The 14,981-nt window shown below is 43.3% G+C and overlaps 1 protein-coding gene across 6 annotated transcripts in view; it reads left to right on the plus strand.

Moving 5' to 3' along the window:
* The window catches only part of CFAP61 (cilia and flagella associated protein 61), a 289,083-nt gene that overhangs the window by 175,322 nt on the left and 98,780 nt on the right, over nt 1–14,981 (plus strand). The gene's annotated exons all lie outside the window — the stretch shown is intronic.

Below are 14,981 nucleotides of genomic sequence, written 5' to 3' on the forward strand. Positions count from 1 at the left end.
TTCATGGTCTGGCATCACCAGCACATGATGCGGAACCCTAGATGTGTTACCTCATTTTCTCTCAGACTTGGTTTCCTCATTTATTTTTTTTTATTTTTTTAAAGTTTATTTATTTTTTGAGAGAGAGAGAGAGAGAGAGAGAGAGAGAAAGAGAGAGAGAAAGAGCAAGGGAGAGGCAGAAAGAGGGAGAGACAGAATCCCAGGCTCTACGCTGTGAGGAGCTCGACACAGAGCTCGAACTCAAACTGTGAGATCATGACCTGAGCTGAAATCAAGAGTTGGATGCTTAAGTGACTGAGCCACCCAGGCATCCCTGCTCATTTATTTTTTTTTTAAAACTCTCATAGATGTCTTTTAAAAAAATGTAATGTTTATTTATTTTTGAGAGAGAGGGAGACAGAGTACAAGTGGGGGAGGGGCAGAGAGAGAAGGAGACACAGAATCTGAAGCAGACTCCAGACTCCGAGCACAGAGACTGATGCAGGGTTTGAACTCACAAATGGTGAGATCATGACCTAAGCCAAAGTCTGATGCTTAACCGACTGAGCCACCCAGGTGTCTTAAAAGAGCTTGGCTTTGGAGAACCACAGACTCCTGAATCAAGAGTCCAGTTTTTTCTAAATCTCTTGCTCAGGATCACATGAGAAATTTTAGCTCCTGTTCAAAACTGTAGGTGCTAAAAGATAAGCAGAAGATGGGAAAAAGCTCCCCACTAGCACTCCTCCAGAAGCCAGCAAAAGTACTGGTACAAAGAAGATGGGTGAGGGTTAAGGGTTAGACAAGGAAAGGGGTGGAGGAAATGACCCCTACCAGGTGTTTGCACTTAGTTGATAAGGAGACAAGCTAATCCCAAATGGTTACTTTGCTCATTTGACATCACATTAACCAGATAAAGATTTTTTTCACTTTCCAGCCAATTTGTTCAGTTATCTGGATCATACCCCTAGTTAATCAGAAATAAGTCACATGTCATTATTGAAATTAGCAACAGAGCTCACATGCTTTAAATATTGTGGTCAGTCTATAGCAATCTTTCATTGCAAGAAAGAAATAATGAGAAGCACCCAGGAGCATCCATTTTCCCGTATGTGTCACACTACAGTTTGAGGGCTCTCCTCATTCTGAGGGGTCTCTTCATCTAAGACTCTGAGCAGCAAGTCATATGTGACCATTTCTGAGTGATTTATCAGTGTGGACTTGTGAAATAGTCAAGAAGTTACCAGAAACAGGTCTGAAATCTTCATTCAGCTACATACTTAGTCATGGTCTTATTTTAAATGATTACATTAAGATATATACATATCATTTTCTTTTTGTGGAATCAACTTAGATTTAATAAAGACAAGAATAAATTTGGATATAAGTACTTGGTTGATTAAATTCCTCAATCAGACAGACCTTTTTAAAGCATTTTAAAGTACTCACAGTTCTCTGTCATCATTACAGATTACGTATACTAAAAATAGACTGGTATCAGTTTACGGATCTTGAATCCTTCACAGAGGAAATAGTTTTCTCATTATTTTCCCTAATTATTTTAAATTAGCAATCACCATAGTAACCTACTGCATATTTTACTTACCAGCTTAACTGCATTTGAACTAGATGTTGTAAATGATTTGACCCGAAATGAAATGGAAGTGATCACCAGACACTGGCCCCCAATGAGGATTGAATCCAGATTTTAGAGGCAAGATTTAGAAAAATTGCCCTCCTGAGTTCCTGCACCACACTATCAGACTCAGCTGAGGCACTTCAGTTCCTGCAAAACCCATCTGAGGCCCAGTACAGCAATCTCTTTTTCCAGAAAGCCTGATAATCCTGTCATCTGGAATCTAAACAGACAACTCTTTGTCCTTGTGTTGTGTGCATGCAAAAAAATTAGAAAGCATTTGTCCTCTTCAAAGGACACCAAAGGCAATCCTTGTACAAATTCTTACCCCTTGTTACATCCTTCTTTCCTCAAGTGCTAAGGTGCTACTGGGGGAGCTGAAGGGATTTGCCCTTAGTCATCAACTAATACGGTAGGACAAGGCTCTATGCAAGGGGGGAATAGGGAACATGATGTTTCAATTTTTTTTTTTTTTTTGTAAAGCATTCTATCTGGTCCTTTGCTGTTACCCATCCAGTTACATCTGCACAGACACACCTTATCTCTGGTTGTCAGGCCTGTGGGTCCCCCTGCATCTTCATGTCCTTACCCGGTCAAGGTCTCCTGGGCCCCCGGTTCCCAGTGACATGTATGACAAGTGTTTTCTTAGGGACACATACCAGTAACCCTTGGGGTGCTCCCACCCTTCCACCCCTATTCAGTCTTCCAGGGCTGAGCTAAAGAGCGGTAGCCTTGCTCTCACAGCTTCCTGCAAACTCTGTCAGGCTTCCTGAGGCTCCTGACTGGCTGATGGAGAAGGGTGGGGATGTAGGGTAATTCAGGGTCAGGGTGAGCCTCAGCTAATTTGTTCCCCGTGCCCCAGGGCATATGCATTTATCTTCTCAGGATACTGTGTCCAAGAAACTTCAAGAGGAGCCCAGGAGGGAATGTATTTGGGCCCCAACATCCCACCCTATGGCCAGTGTGGGCTCAAGCCACATGCATATCCTGGCCTTTCCTGATAACCTTCCCTGCAGGGCACGGATTTCCATGGTGATCACCAGGAGCTGAGTAGGAGACCAACAGCTGGCATCGAGTCAGGGCCAGGGGAACTTACTTGGTGTAGGGCATAAAGATGAGGAAACCCCTACTTACCTATGGTGTAGAGGTGAATTATTTAGGTTCTTCAGCATCCCAAGACATTCACATGATTGACCTGAACTATTTTTAAATTATGGTTCTCATGATTGATAGGTCATGTTCACTTGGCTGCCCCACTTCTTTGAGAATGAATGTTCTTGGCTTGGACAGTATAAGTATTTCATATATATTATCCTTCTTAGTACTTGTATTAATAAGACTTGTCTAAAACCCCAATCATGGGGAAAAGCAGAAAGAACCTGGCCTCAGCTGTCAGCCCCCTTCTGCTGCCAGCCCCCTTCTGCTGCCAATCAGTGCTATGGCCTGTCTTCCTCACTGTGCTGAGAAGGTCATGGCAGGGACTCCCATGGTCCTGCCAGCCCAAAGTTCTGTCACCCAAGGAACACCAATCTTAACTGAGGCCTAAAAGGAACTTCATCTTCTTGGTTCACAGCCAGGCCTCAAGGTGAGCATCTATCACCTGTCAGGGAAACACTATTTCCTGGAGGAGAGCTTTGCAACGAAGTCTGAAAGCTCTTTTCAGAGAGCAGGAGGCTCTTTCCTGCAAAATGTTAAGAGGTTGTATTTTCACCAGCCACCTCACGCATGAAGTCCCTCTCTGCCGAACCCCCAAAATGTCATGCTTTGAATACTTCAAGCTTTCCACTGAAGTACTCCAAAATCATTTTTTAAAGAGAAAAGGAGAAATGCCATGCCCCCAAAAGGGTGGGTGGGAACCAGGTCTGTGGACTTATCTTACATTTCACGTCCTTCTTATAGTGTGGCCGGTGGAACAGCAGCGTCACCATCACCTGGGAGCTCGCTAGCAATGCAGAGCCCCAGGCCCTGTCCCAGGCAGTGTCCCAAGTAGATAGCACCCCCCCCCCCAAACAAATTACACAAAACGGTTTCTTCGCTATCTCTAGGGCATGAACTCACTGAGCTGAAGCAGTTACTGGTTTATTCTGTTTCAGCTCTTGTGTCTCCCTGCTTCAGTGCGTTACATTATTTACTCCTAATTATGGAGCAGCTCCTTTTAATCCATTGTTTTAAAATCCTTCCTAATTAAATTCTGAGGTAAAGAATCTCTTGAGGAGCCTGCAGTGGCATCCTGGGATGACAGTGACTGAAAGCAGCCCCGGGTGGTATCCCAACAACCCTTTGTGCGCCTAGAGAAACACACACTTGGATTCACAGAAAGCGCTGATGGGCGGGAGGGCCCAGGCCCACCTCTTCCACTTCTACCACCACAAAGAGTTTTCTCAACAAAAACAAAACGAACAAACAAAGACAAACCCAAAGAATCTCATCAAGGGGTAAAATCTCTGATTTTCTACCTAAACATGGATCCCTCATTAGGTTGGGTATGTGGGGGCCACCAAGAATAGCTTGAACTGAGGAGGTCACGTTTGCAGAGCCGCAGTTGTGCCCGGATGACCAGGTCTCCTGTTATGGGGCTGCATATCCGGCACAGCTGTGGGATCTGGCAGCAGCCAGCAAAGTGCTTGCAGCTTAATTAGACTTTTTTATCTTTACGTTTGTCTGAGGACATCTGAAACCTTCGGTGTGGCCTGTCACTAATTAGGTGACTAATTAAATAGTGCTTACTTGCTGAGCTCAGAGCTAAACCCCAGTGAAGAGGTTGGTGACTGCCATTGTTCTGTACTGTTGGTCTCGGCCCCATGAACGGATGGACATGTGCTCTCCCTGATTGTCCTTTTGATACGAGGGCAAATGCAGCGTGGCGGCCAGGCCCATGGCACGTGCAGCGCTGCCCTCCCAGGTGCCTGGGGAGCAGGCAGACTGGGCAGGTCACATCTTGCTGTATTGTTGTGTTGGCATCACAATGGGACCTGTCAGGGGCCCATACGGAGGCCTGTCTTGTGGCTGGAGTGGGGTGGGGAGTAGGGACAGCTACGTGTCAAGCTCAGAGGGTCTGGCCTTCCCAGGCAGAAAGACCTGACATTCTGCCACTGGAAAATAATGACCAGACTCCCTGGTGTTGTGAATCACAATCGAGTTTCCTAAGTGAATCCAATATTTAAATGTAATTAATTATAAATGAAAAAAATCTTCATTTATTGAAATTATCCACTCCTGTTCATTTCAGGATAACTCTTCTTATCTCCTACCTTCACCATTTTAGAGACTCTGAACAAAAGAAAAGCAAGACTCTTTGAGCAATATTAGGCCTTTTTTGGGATCAGCTTATTGTTATTTTTTGTGGGGCTTTTTCATGATTCTTTGAGGCTAAGGATGTTAATTAGGGAATGTATTCTTCATGATCACACAAAACATAACCACAGGTGTCAACTGAGTAATAAACTCACTCACTCCGTCTCCACCCTCTACTATTGTTTCATTTTCAAATGATGTCGGCACCTGCCTTCGGTTACATTCCTTCAAAAGCTGAAAACAAAGAATGTGGATGCAAGCAGTTTATTTGGGGGCCATCCCAGGAAATCACCTGAGAGAGCAGGGTGGTGAGGTGGGAAAGGGAGGGAAGTCAGCAACACCCCCAAAAAGCATTTGTCAGCAGGTTGCTGTGGGCAACTGAGACTCAATCCTATACTGGGACCCTTCAAAGGACACAATGGAGAGTGGCCCCTCTTTGTGTGAGGAAGCTGCGGTATTTACCCGCCAGTTCCTGTCCTTCTGGTCACATGGTCACCCTGAACTGTTCTTCCAGCCTGTCCCTCCAGCTCCCATGGTCAAAAGATGTCCCCAGGCGGACAGGAACAGGAAAGCAGTGGGGTGGGAGAACCTTTTGCAGTTGATATAGGTAGGCTCCCTACCATCCCAATTTCTTTAGTCAGTTCTTTCTTTCTTCTTCTTCTTCTTCTTTTTTTTTTTGTAAATTTTTCTTTATTTTGGAGACAGAGAGAGAGACAGAGTGTGAGCAGAGAGGGGCAGACAGAGAGGGAGACACAGAATCCAAAACAGGCTCCAGGCTCTGAGCTGTCAGCACAGAGCCTGACGTGGGGCTTGAACCCACCAACAGTGAGATCATGACCTGAGCCTAACCGACTGAGCCACCCAGGTGCCCCTAGTCTTGTTCTTAATTAATATTCAGTTGTCCTTTGGTGAAATACAGGAGCAGAGATGAAGGCAGAGAAAAAGCAAGGCTAGATAAGAAGACTGTGTCAAGAAGTTTTCAAGGCCACCTCTCTTCCCAGGCATTCTTGTAGCTCTAAAGAGGATCCAGTGTACTCCACCAGAAACCTTGGCTGGAAGAAAAGGTGGCCTTAAAAGCATGTGTTGGCAAATACTTTATTTCTAATTTGGGACAGAGATAAGGTTAGATCAGTAGTTTTCAAACTGTGGTCTGTGGACCAGCACTTCTGCATTGCTTAGGGATCTGTTGGAGATGCAGATACCCAGATGCCACCCTATAAGGATTGAATCAGAAATGCAGGGGGAGGTGTGGGAATCTGTGTTTTCACACCCCTGGGGGTCAGGATCCAGGAACCACTGAGTTAGAGAGCTCTCCCATGACTGATGGGGCCCAGGAAAATCATCCAAAGTCTGTGAACCTGTTTCTTCACCTGTACAATGGGGAGAGAACCCAGAATCTCTCCTCCTACACTGGCACGAGGGTTAAATCAGGTGATAACACACAAAGTATCTGGTAAAGCCTATCACTCCAAGCTTATTAGACTGGCACCTCCCCACTAATTAAATTTACATATCCAGTTTCCTTGTGGGAGCCTCACATTGTCTCTAATAGGAGGGAAGAGCCTGGGGAGGTAGGGTCTTCATATGGAAGATACTCTCTCCCCTGAGGATTTTTTTTTTTATTTTTTTTTTCAACGTTTATTTATTTTTTTTTTTTGGGACAGAGAGAGACAGAGCATGAACGGGGGAGGGGCAGAGAGAGAGGGAGACACAGAATCGGAAACAGGCTCCAGGCTCCGAGCCATCAGCCCAGAGCCTGACGCGGGGCTCGAACTCACGGACCGTGATATCGTGACCTGGCTGAAGTCGGACACTTAACCGACTGTGCCACCCAGGCGCCCCTCTCCCCTGAGGATTAAGGATGAATCAGAGGTGTTTCTTGCCAGTATATGTGTCTGCTCCCTGCTAGAGGTCCTGGTCTGGCAAAGATGTTCTCTTGAAATTCAGTTAGGGGCGCCTGGGTGGCTCAGTCGGTTAAGCGTCCGACTTTGGCTCAGGTCATGATCTCGCGGTCCGTGAGTTCAAGCCCCGCATCAGGCTCTGGGCTGACAGCTCAGAGCCTGGAGCCTGTTTCAGATTCTGTGTCTCCCTCTCTCTCTGACCCTCCCCCGTTCATGCTCTGTCTCTCTGTCTCAAAAATAAATATGTTAAAAAAAATTAAAAAAAAAAAAAGAAATTCAGTTAAAATGGCTACCATCTCTGATTTACCATCAGGAGTACCAAGCAAGCCGACCAATGCTCTGTGGTGTTTCTGTTTTGCAAAAGTGCTTGACTGCAGAGAAAACTGGTGTTATGCCCTGCCCTGTTAGCTGTCTACCCAGGCTGAGGGATAGAAATCCCTTATGGACCAAAGACTCTCATGGTCATAATGGCCACATCTTTGGCTCCCACTGACCATCACTACCTAATGGGTTGCCAATGGATGTTTCTTAAGCCCTTTCATGATACTTGGATGCTTTTCAAACATTAATCTGGACATATTTTGGGTCCTCTCTTTTGCCACTAACCTCAAGTTTATCATGTAAGTCTTGAGGGGGCTCTGAGTGCACCCCACACCCCAAACCCAGGAATTCCACTGCATTAAAAACAAAACAACAAAACAAAACAAAAAACAAGGCCAAAACAAAAAAATTCACTTTTTACTTATGTGTCTCAAATATTTAACGGATCATATACTTCCTTCATTGAAACTTATATTAAACTCTACCCACCTTTCCTATGCACCCAAAATCACTGGGAGCCCCTCACTTTTCTGTGCCTAGAACAGTGGTTCTCAAAATGGAACACCAACATGGACATCATTTGGGAACCTGTTATAGAAATACAAATTCTCAGGTCCCACCCAAGACCTACTGTATCAGAAACCTGGAGAATGGGGTCTAGGGATTTTTGTTTAAACAAGCCCTCCAGGAGTGACTCGGACTTTAGTGGCACTAGGTCAATGCCAACTGTCCCCATCCTGCTGTCCGCACCTTTCTCATGTGCAGCCTCACTTCCCAAAAGACAAAGGACACCGTACACACTCAGTCACAGCTCCCTGACCCCAACTCAGCTCTGAATCCACTAGTCACTTTCTTGCATCCCTATACCTTCAACCGATTACAGAAGTGACTACAAGCACTTTGAGGGAACAAGGAGGTGTCAAACTGGCCCTTCTCGTACACCGTTTGATATTGGGTGGCAGTTTGGAGAAGCCTGGAGACGTGGTAGAGGTGTCTTCTGTAGAGGTGTCAGGTAGTCATACCCTCTGGGGGATTGGAGCGCTTGGAGCCACCGTTGAAACCCAGACAAGGCAAGGCCAGTTACTGGGCACATGGCTTCTGGAGACCGTGTTAATCCCTAACTGAAATTCTCTGAAGATAATTTCTCTCAAAAGGACGACCAGAATCTTTCCAATCCTTACCAACATAGTAAGGCACTTGTGCTAAAAAAAAAAAAAAAAAAAGCCCTGAGTTTCCTTTTATTTTAAGAACTAACGATGGAGAAACATGTTATGATCAGCGTCCTAGACATGAGCGTAATGTTGAGCAACTTTTTCTCTAAGCAACAGATTATGAAAATTCCAGACTTAACAACTCTACATCAGAGCTATTTGTGGGGGTGGGGCTGGGATGGGGGTGGAGGTGGAGGTGATAGTTATAAAAAGAGTTTCCTAGGCCCCTATTCCTGAAGCTACAATTCCAGGAATATGTATTTTTAAGAATCCTCAAGTAATTCTAACATGCACCTGGGTATAGTAACCATTTATGTAGACATTTCCTCAAAATTGGCAGCTCTTATCTGTAAGCAAACTTATTTCCCCCTATAATTGCTCATTGTAATTAACCTGTTTTTATGAGCTTGTTTTCCAAACCACATTTTCTAATTCTCAACAAATCATATATAACTTCTATGTCATATCATTACTTCAGGGCTTACTTACTAGGCATAATTATTAACTTATCATTAAACATGACATAGCTGAAGTCATTACCCCATATCATAGTATTTACACACTAAATTGGACCTAGTAGAAAGCATCTCATATACTTCATGCTTAAACTATCACCATTAAGAATAAAGGTTCAAGAATATATAAATGCCATACATGAGGAAACCTGACCATCTGGTGTCTATAAAGCCTTGTAACCACGAGCATTTGCCCCAAGCAGCAAACCTGTCCTTATCCCCACCCCACACCTCCACAAGTGACCTCATCACTTTTGGATCCCCACAGTGCTCTGTTCTAGTCTTAAGGAACTGATTGATTGGTGTCTTACATTTTGCCATCTCTTGTGTGCCGAGGCTTTCCAGCTGGTCTTTCATAACTGCTGTCTTAGTATCTACATCTTATATATGCTCCATGTATATAAAAATATGATCAGAGTACAAATGTGTAACATTTTTACTCATATGTACATAATCATTTCCCGTAAATTATAAAGCAAAATCCAATTTCATCTTAGTTTGTTTTGCCAGACTTCCAAATTTTATTCTTATTCGTTAAGTGACCATTTCAAACATTACATTCATTTTCATTTTTTCAGTTAGGATTTATGTGTTATTTTTATGCAGAGATACACAAGCTTTTCATCTGAGTTCCTGAATCCCCATACCTTCCTTCCCCTCCCCCTCCCCCCGCCCCCAGTCCCTTACCCTGGCCACCACCCCCTCCCTGAAGGGTCCCTGAAGAATTCACAAAGCACCAGCAAACAGACATTGTTGGGTTCAGTGTTGATTCTAGATCCTTGTCCCAGGACATAAGCCTGGATTCAGGCAGGTTTGAGATTTGCTTCTTGGCCCCTTTTTCCAGGCCCCACCCTGGTTCCTACTGGGGCTCCCATGAATAGGAGAGCCATGCAATATGGCACCGAAGAGAAGAGAGAAAAAAGGTCAGGGAGAGAGATTTGAACTTCTTCTTTGCCCCATGAACACTCCGCCACTTTTAGAAGTGCTCAGAATCCTTGACCCCACCCTCTTCAGGTCCTTCTTTCTTTGGTCTCCCCCTGGAGGTCCGAGTGTGCCACTACTGACAGCCAGGAGGCCATGGATGCAGCTGTTGGGCTATATTTACTAAGACAACAAACAGGAAGTGGCCAAGGACATTGTCAAACAAATCTCTTTGTGAGCTAAACAAAATAATATTGCTGAAGAAAGTTAACAATTTTTCAGGGAGAACCTGGTAAATTCTCTTAAACACCTTATAAATATTTTGACTTGTTTTGCCCTCCATTTTTCTTTTGGTATTGGGAGTTCCCAACTTTTAGGTTCCATCTATAGCATGTCACCATTAATTTTGTGACATTATGTGATAGCATTAAGACTGAATCAGATCGGAGTTATTTTTTGACTATTTAAATAAGCAGTTAAGTTAAATAGCTGTCTTGAGCTAGGATTTACTGTAATTTGGTAAACATTTTTGTCATTGTTCTGAACAATTCAGAAAGCAGAGATTTTAGTAAATTGTAACATTTAGATTGATGTGGGATAATTATTTTCTCTCTCTACATTATCTATTCAAATAAAAGCATTAATGAAAGCAGTTAATTAAATCACTGGCTTTGGTTGCCCTTGCTATGCCAAAAAAAAAACCCACACAAAAAAAAGAAAAAACCCAGCCAGGAAAAAATTAAAAATAAAAGTAATAAGCATTCACTTGGCAGGCTGACAGGTTTATACTGCCCAGAAGGGTAAGCAACATGAAAAGTTTTATGTTTCTTTTATCATGCTCACAGTAAATTGGCAATGTGACCCCTTTATTTGAAGGATAAGGATGTTTAGACCTAATTTTGTAGCTGTCCCCCTGAAGCATGGAATGAAACGCAATACCTTTTGCTTATTTCCCTGGATACTCTAATCCCTCCCTGCTTTACACGTATCTCTGAGCTGTTCCTCCCCTTGTATCCACAGCAACATGAAATCCCCACTGGAATTATCCGCTGCGAAAATGCAGGTGCGCTTGTTTAATGTTTCATTGGCTTGAGCACTTCACTTGAACTTTTTTTTTTTTTTCACGACACAGTGACCTTTGATTTTGGAGCAGAGGACTCACAGTGATGTTAGTATTGTTTATATACAGTAAGCCAACACCACTAGATCTGAGAACGGTGTTGTCTCTGTGGTCCTGCTGTTCTGCCATTTTGTCTACTGTATGCCCAAATCCAAGATGTACCCTGTGACTCACTGTTCTGTTTGTAGGAACTTCTAAAATATTCACTGGTCATCAGATTAAAAGTCTTAAACATTTGATCTCCATATGTCACCCTCAGAAGAGCTAAAATCTAACAACTGCACATTATAAACTTTATGATTTTGGACCAATATTCTTAGTTATAAATTAAGAAATGTTTGGATGTTTCTGAATCAGATTAAAAAATTAAATTAAAAAAACACAAGGTTGGAGGAAAAAGTGGACACATTCATAGAAAGGCATGAAAGAGGGAACCTTCACTGAATAGCAAGAAGTTTAATGAGGTTAGTTTAGTCCCCAATACAAAGGCCTTATATACCGTGCTCATGAATTTGGACTTAATATCTTAAATCACTTTAATTAAATAGTTATTCATTTAAAATGTTTTATGTAGCAGGCAATATTCTAAACATTTTTACAGATACCGTCATTTAATCCCACAGCACCCCTATAAGGCATTAGGTTCTATTATTCCCATTTTACAGACTAGGACACTGAAGCACAGAGAGGTTAAATAACTTGTCACTCGCCCAAGGTCAGAAACCTAGTATGCTAGAGGCTGGCATCCAACTGAGGCTATCTGACTCTTGAGCCCATAGTCTTAGCCACTCTGCTCTGCTACTATCAAAGTGGTGAGCAAACATGGAAAATTAAAACTAGGAACTATTGAGATTGGATTTAATTTAAAAAGAGGTTTTCGGGTCCCCTGGGTGGCTCAGTTGGTTAAGTGTCTGACTTCAGTTCAGGTCATGATCTCGAGGTTCATGGGATTGAGCTTTGTGCTGGTGACGTGGAGCCTGCTTGGGATTCTCTCTCTCTCTCTCTCTCTCTCTCTCTCTCTCTCTCTCTGTCTCTCTCTCTCTCTCTGTCTCTCTCTGTCTCTCTCTCTCTGCCCCTTCCCCATTTGCTATCTCTCTCCCTCAAAATAAATAAATAAACTTTAAAAGAGGCTGGACGTGGTGACCAGTTGTGGAAAGTGAGAAAGAGGGTGGGAGTCTGAAGTTGGCTCTCAGATTCCTAACTTGAGAGGTGGTTAGTTGATCATGCCTTTGACTGAAATAAAGGAGCAATGGAATGGGACTACATACTGATTTGGGGATACTTGTGAAGCAGCCACATTAGGACTGATAGGCCCTTGGAAATTGGGTTTTGAGCTCAGAAGGAAGCTTTCATGCAAATACGTAAGATGAAGTCATGGTGGTAGATAACATCACCCAGGGAGATAGGCACGAAAACTGGGAAGCTTGTGAGCAGGGAGATGGGCAAAGGAGGAGGAGCTGGTAAAAAAAGCAATAATAAGAGAGAACCTGAAGATAATGTTGCCCCAGACAGCATGTTCTATGGCTGCAGCTTTTGGGTAGGGCCTCCTTCCTGGCCCCAGCTGTCACCATTTCTTCCATTCACATCAGTAATGGCATCCGACCATTGCTAGCTCCTGGATGACTCCCCCTTCCCCTTTCAGTTCCCAGAACCCTACACATACATCTGCCTTTTCTCATTTGAACCACATGGTGTCAGCCACCTATTTCCTCCTCCAAGCCCACCTAGCCTTCCTCCATGAGTCAGTATGAGTAGAGATTTCTAGTTGTTTCCCAGTATTTATTCTGCACTTTGTCCTTGGTAACAGAACATTGGGCAATATGGTTCTTTAAAAAAAAACAAAACAAAAAAAACACTGTATTTCTCTTTGAAAAACCATATTTTCCAGGCTCCCTTTCTGCTACATGTGGCTGTGTCCCTGAGTTCTGGCAATGTAAGCAGAAAAGTCACATGGGATTTTAGTCTTTTCTTAATGGACAGCCTTTTCCACCCATTCCTCCTTCCTTCTGCCTGTAATGTGGATATGGGATATGATGGCTGGAGCTCCAGGAGCCACCTTGAGCCTGAGGAGACATTGAGAATGGAAGCCCCCTTAGAGTAGCAGATAAGCAAGGCCATGGCCCCTGTTGACTATATGGCTCCACCCTATCAGCAAATAAACTGGTTACTTCCAGGTTTATAAGTAGTGTTGTAAGGACAATTTGCTGGCATAGAAATAGGGAGAGGGTGCCCTGGGTGACTCAGTTGGTTAGGTGTCCAACTCTTGATCTCAGCTCAGGTCTTGATCACTGGGTCATGAGTTTAAGCCCTGCATTGGGCTCCATACTGGGTGTGAAGCCTACTTAAAAAAATAGGAAATATAGAGGAACATGAAGAGAAGACAGGGTTAATGGAGAGAACCTGTCTTTTGAATTAGAGGGAATGGAAGAACGCTCTTATAGACGTTTCTGGAGGTTATAAGGGAAACGGGGAGGCGGGGGGAGGCCTGGTGGCTTGTCTTTGTTTTCTTTATGGTATGAGAGATGTACTAACTTGAGAGAAAGGGGATGGGAGGGAGAACAAGAAAGGTTAAATTAGTGACCTTGAAGATTGGATAAAGGACCAGAGTAGCCACCGTGAAGAGTGCATAAGGAATTTGGCTAAGGCTAAAGAAAAGGAGTAGAAAGTTTGGTGCCCTTACAGATAAAAATCCAGAAAATGCCCCCCACTCAACAGCTTTTGGAGAAGTCTTTAATTGCACAATTGCATAATTCAGTATATTATAGTGTGGCAATTTGGCAATTTAGAAGTCATTTGATCCATGTTGTTAGATCATTCAAATTATTCAGTGCCAAAGGGATTGTTTTTGTAGTAAAAGATATAGCTGGATAATTACTAAGCCGCCTGTTCACAGAGAGCTATAAAAATGCCCATGTATAACTATTATTAGTATAACATAAACCACATTTCCATCACATAGGCACCAAAGCCAAAATAAATTCTAACTTCACGTGAGCATCAACATGTATTATTAGCTGCATTTTGCACTTTCCATTAAATGTAAATAAATTAAAGACCTGTCATCAGTGTGCATTTGCAGACTGGGAGCCCTAAGTAGCTGGGGTTAATTGTGACCTTTATGTTATTTGAACATATTCAAAAATTTTATTCTTATGATTAGAGGAGAAGATGTGCTGGGTTTTCTTTGTATCAGATAAGAATATTCATTCTTAAATGACATGCATCCTTCGAGACCCTAGAGCACAACCTTTCATAATATTTAGCTGTTTTTAAATGTCAGGTGCAGTTGAATTTATTACATTGCCGGCCCATGCCATTACCGAAAGTCTCCTGCTTGTAGTGGTACTTAACAGATTGTCAGTAAATTGATAGCATTTCCACATTTGGAAAATTTCCAGTTTCCTCATGGGAAAGGAGGGCAGGTGTTTTCCTCGAACTTGGTGAAGGTTTCTTTTTTGGCATTTGGTTGCTTGAAGGGGAGGTGTAAACTCAGAAGAGATTTTAGAGAAAAATATCTTTCTCACCATCCTATGAAAAGATCAACTCACCCATAAAATTTTGCTGACTTTAGCTGAAGGGCAAATTTGCAGCATGAGTATTTTAATGCTTAAGGGAAAACATGGAGTGAGTCTTAAGCACATCCGTTCTTCAGCAGCCTCTGCTTATGCTCCTGGGTGTCCTACTTAATGTCACTCACAGGACTTGGTTAGAGGGCAGTGAGGTGAGTGCAGAGGGCACTGCTAGGGGTCAGAAGAGAGATGGCTCTCACTTCCAGCTCTGCTGCCCATGAGCTTCAGCTGTGAACAAATTACCTGTTTCCAAGCTTGATTTTTGTCTGTATGAAAGGAGGATAATAAAACCCTGCCCCCGACTTCCAGCACAAACTATCTTTAACACTAATCCCTATGATGATGCCTATGAACATGCTTCGGGCCCCGGAATGTCGATGTGGGGCTCCATCCCACGATCCTGGGATCATGACCTGAGCCAAAATCAGGAGTTGGATGCTCAACCCAGGTGCCCCCTGAGAGGCAATTAAAAAAAAAAATGAAATGGTGTCTGCCATGCTGGTGTTGTGGCTTCTGG

The sequence above is a fragment of the Prionailurus viverrinus genome, chromosome A3 (genome assembly GCF_022837055.1).
Source record: "Prionailurus viverrinus isolate Anna chromosome A3, UM_Priviv_1.0, whole genome shotgun sequence".
Taxonomy (NCBI): domain Eukaryota; kingdom Metazoa; phylum Chordata; class Mammalia; order Carnivora; family Felidae; genus Prionailurus; species Prionailurus viverrinus.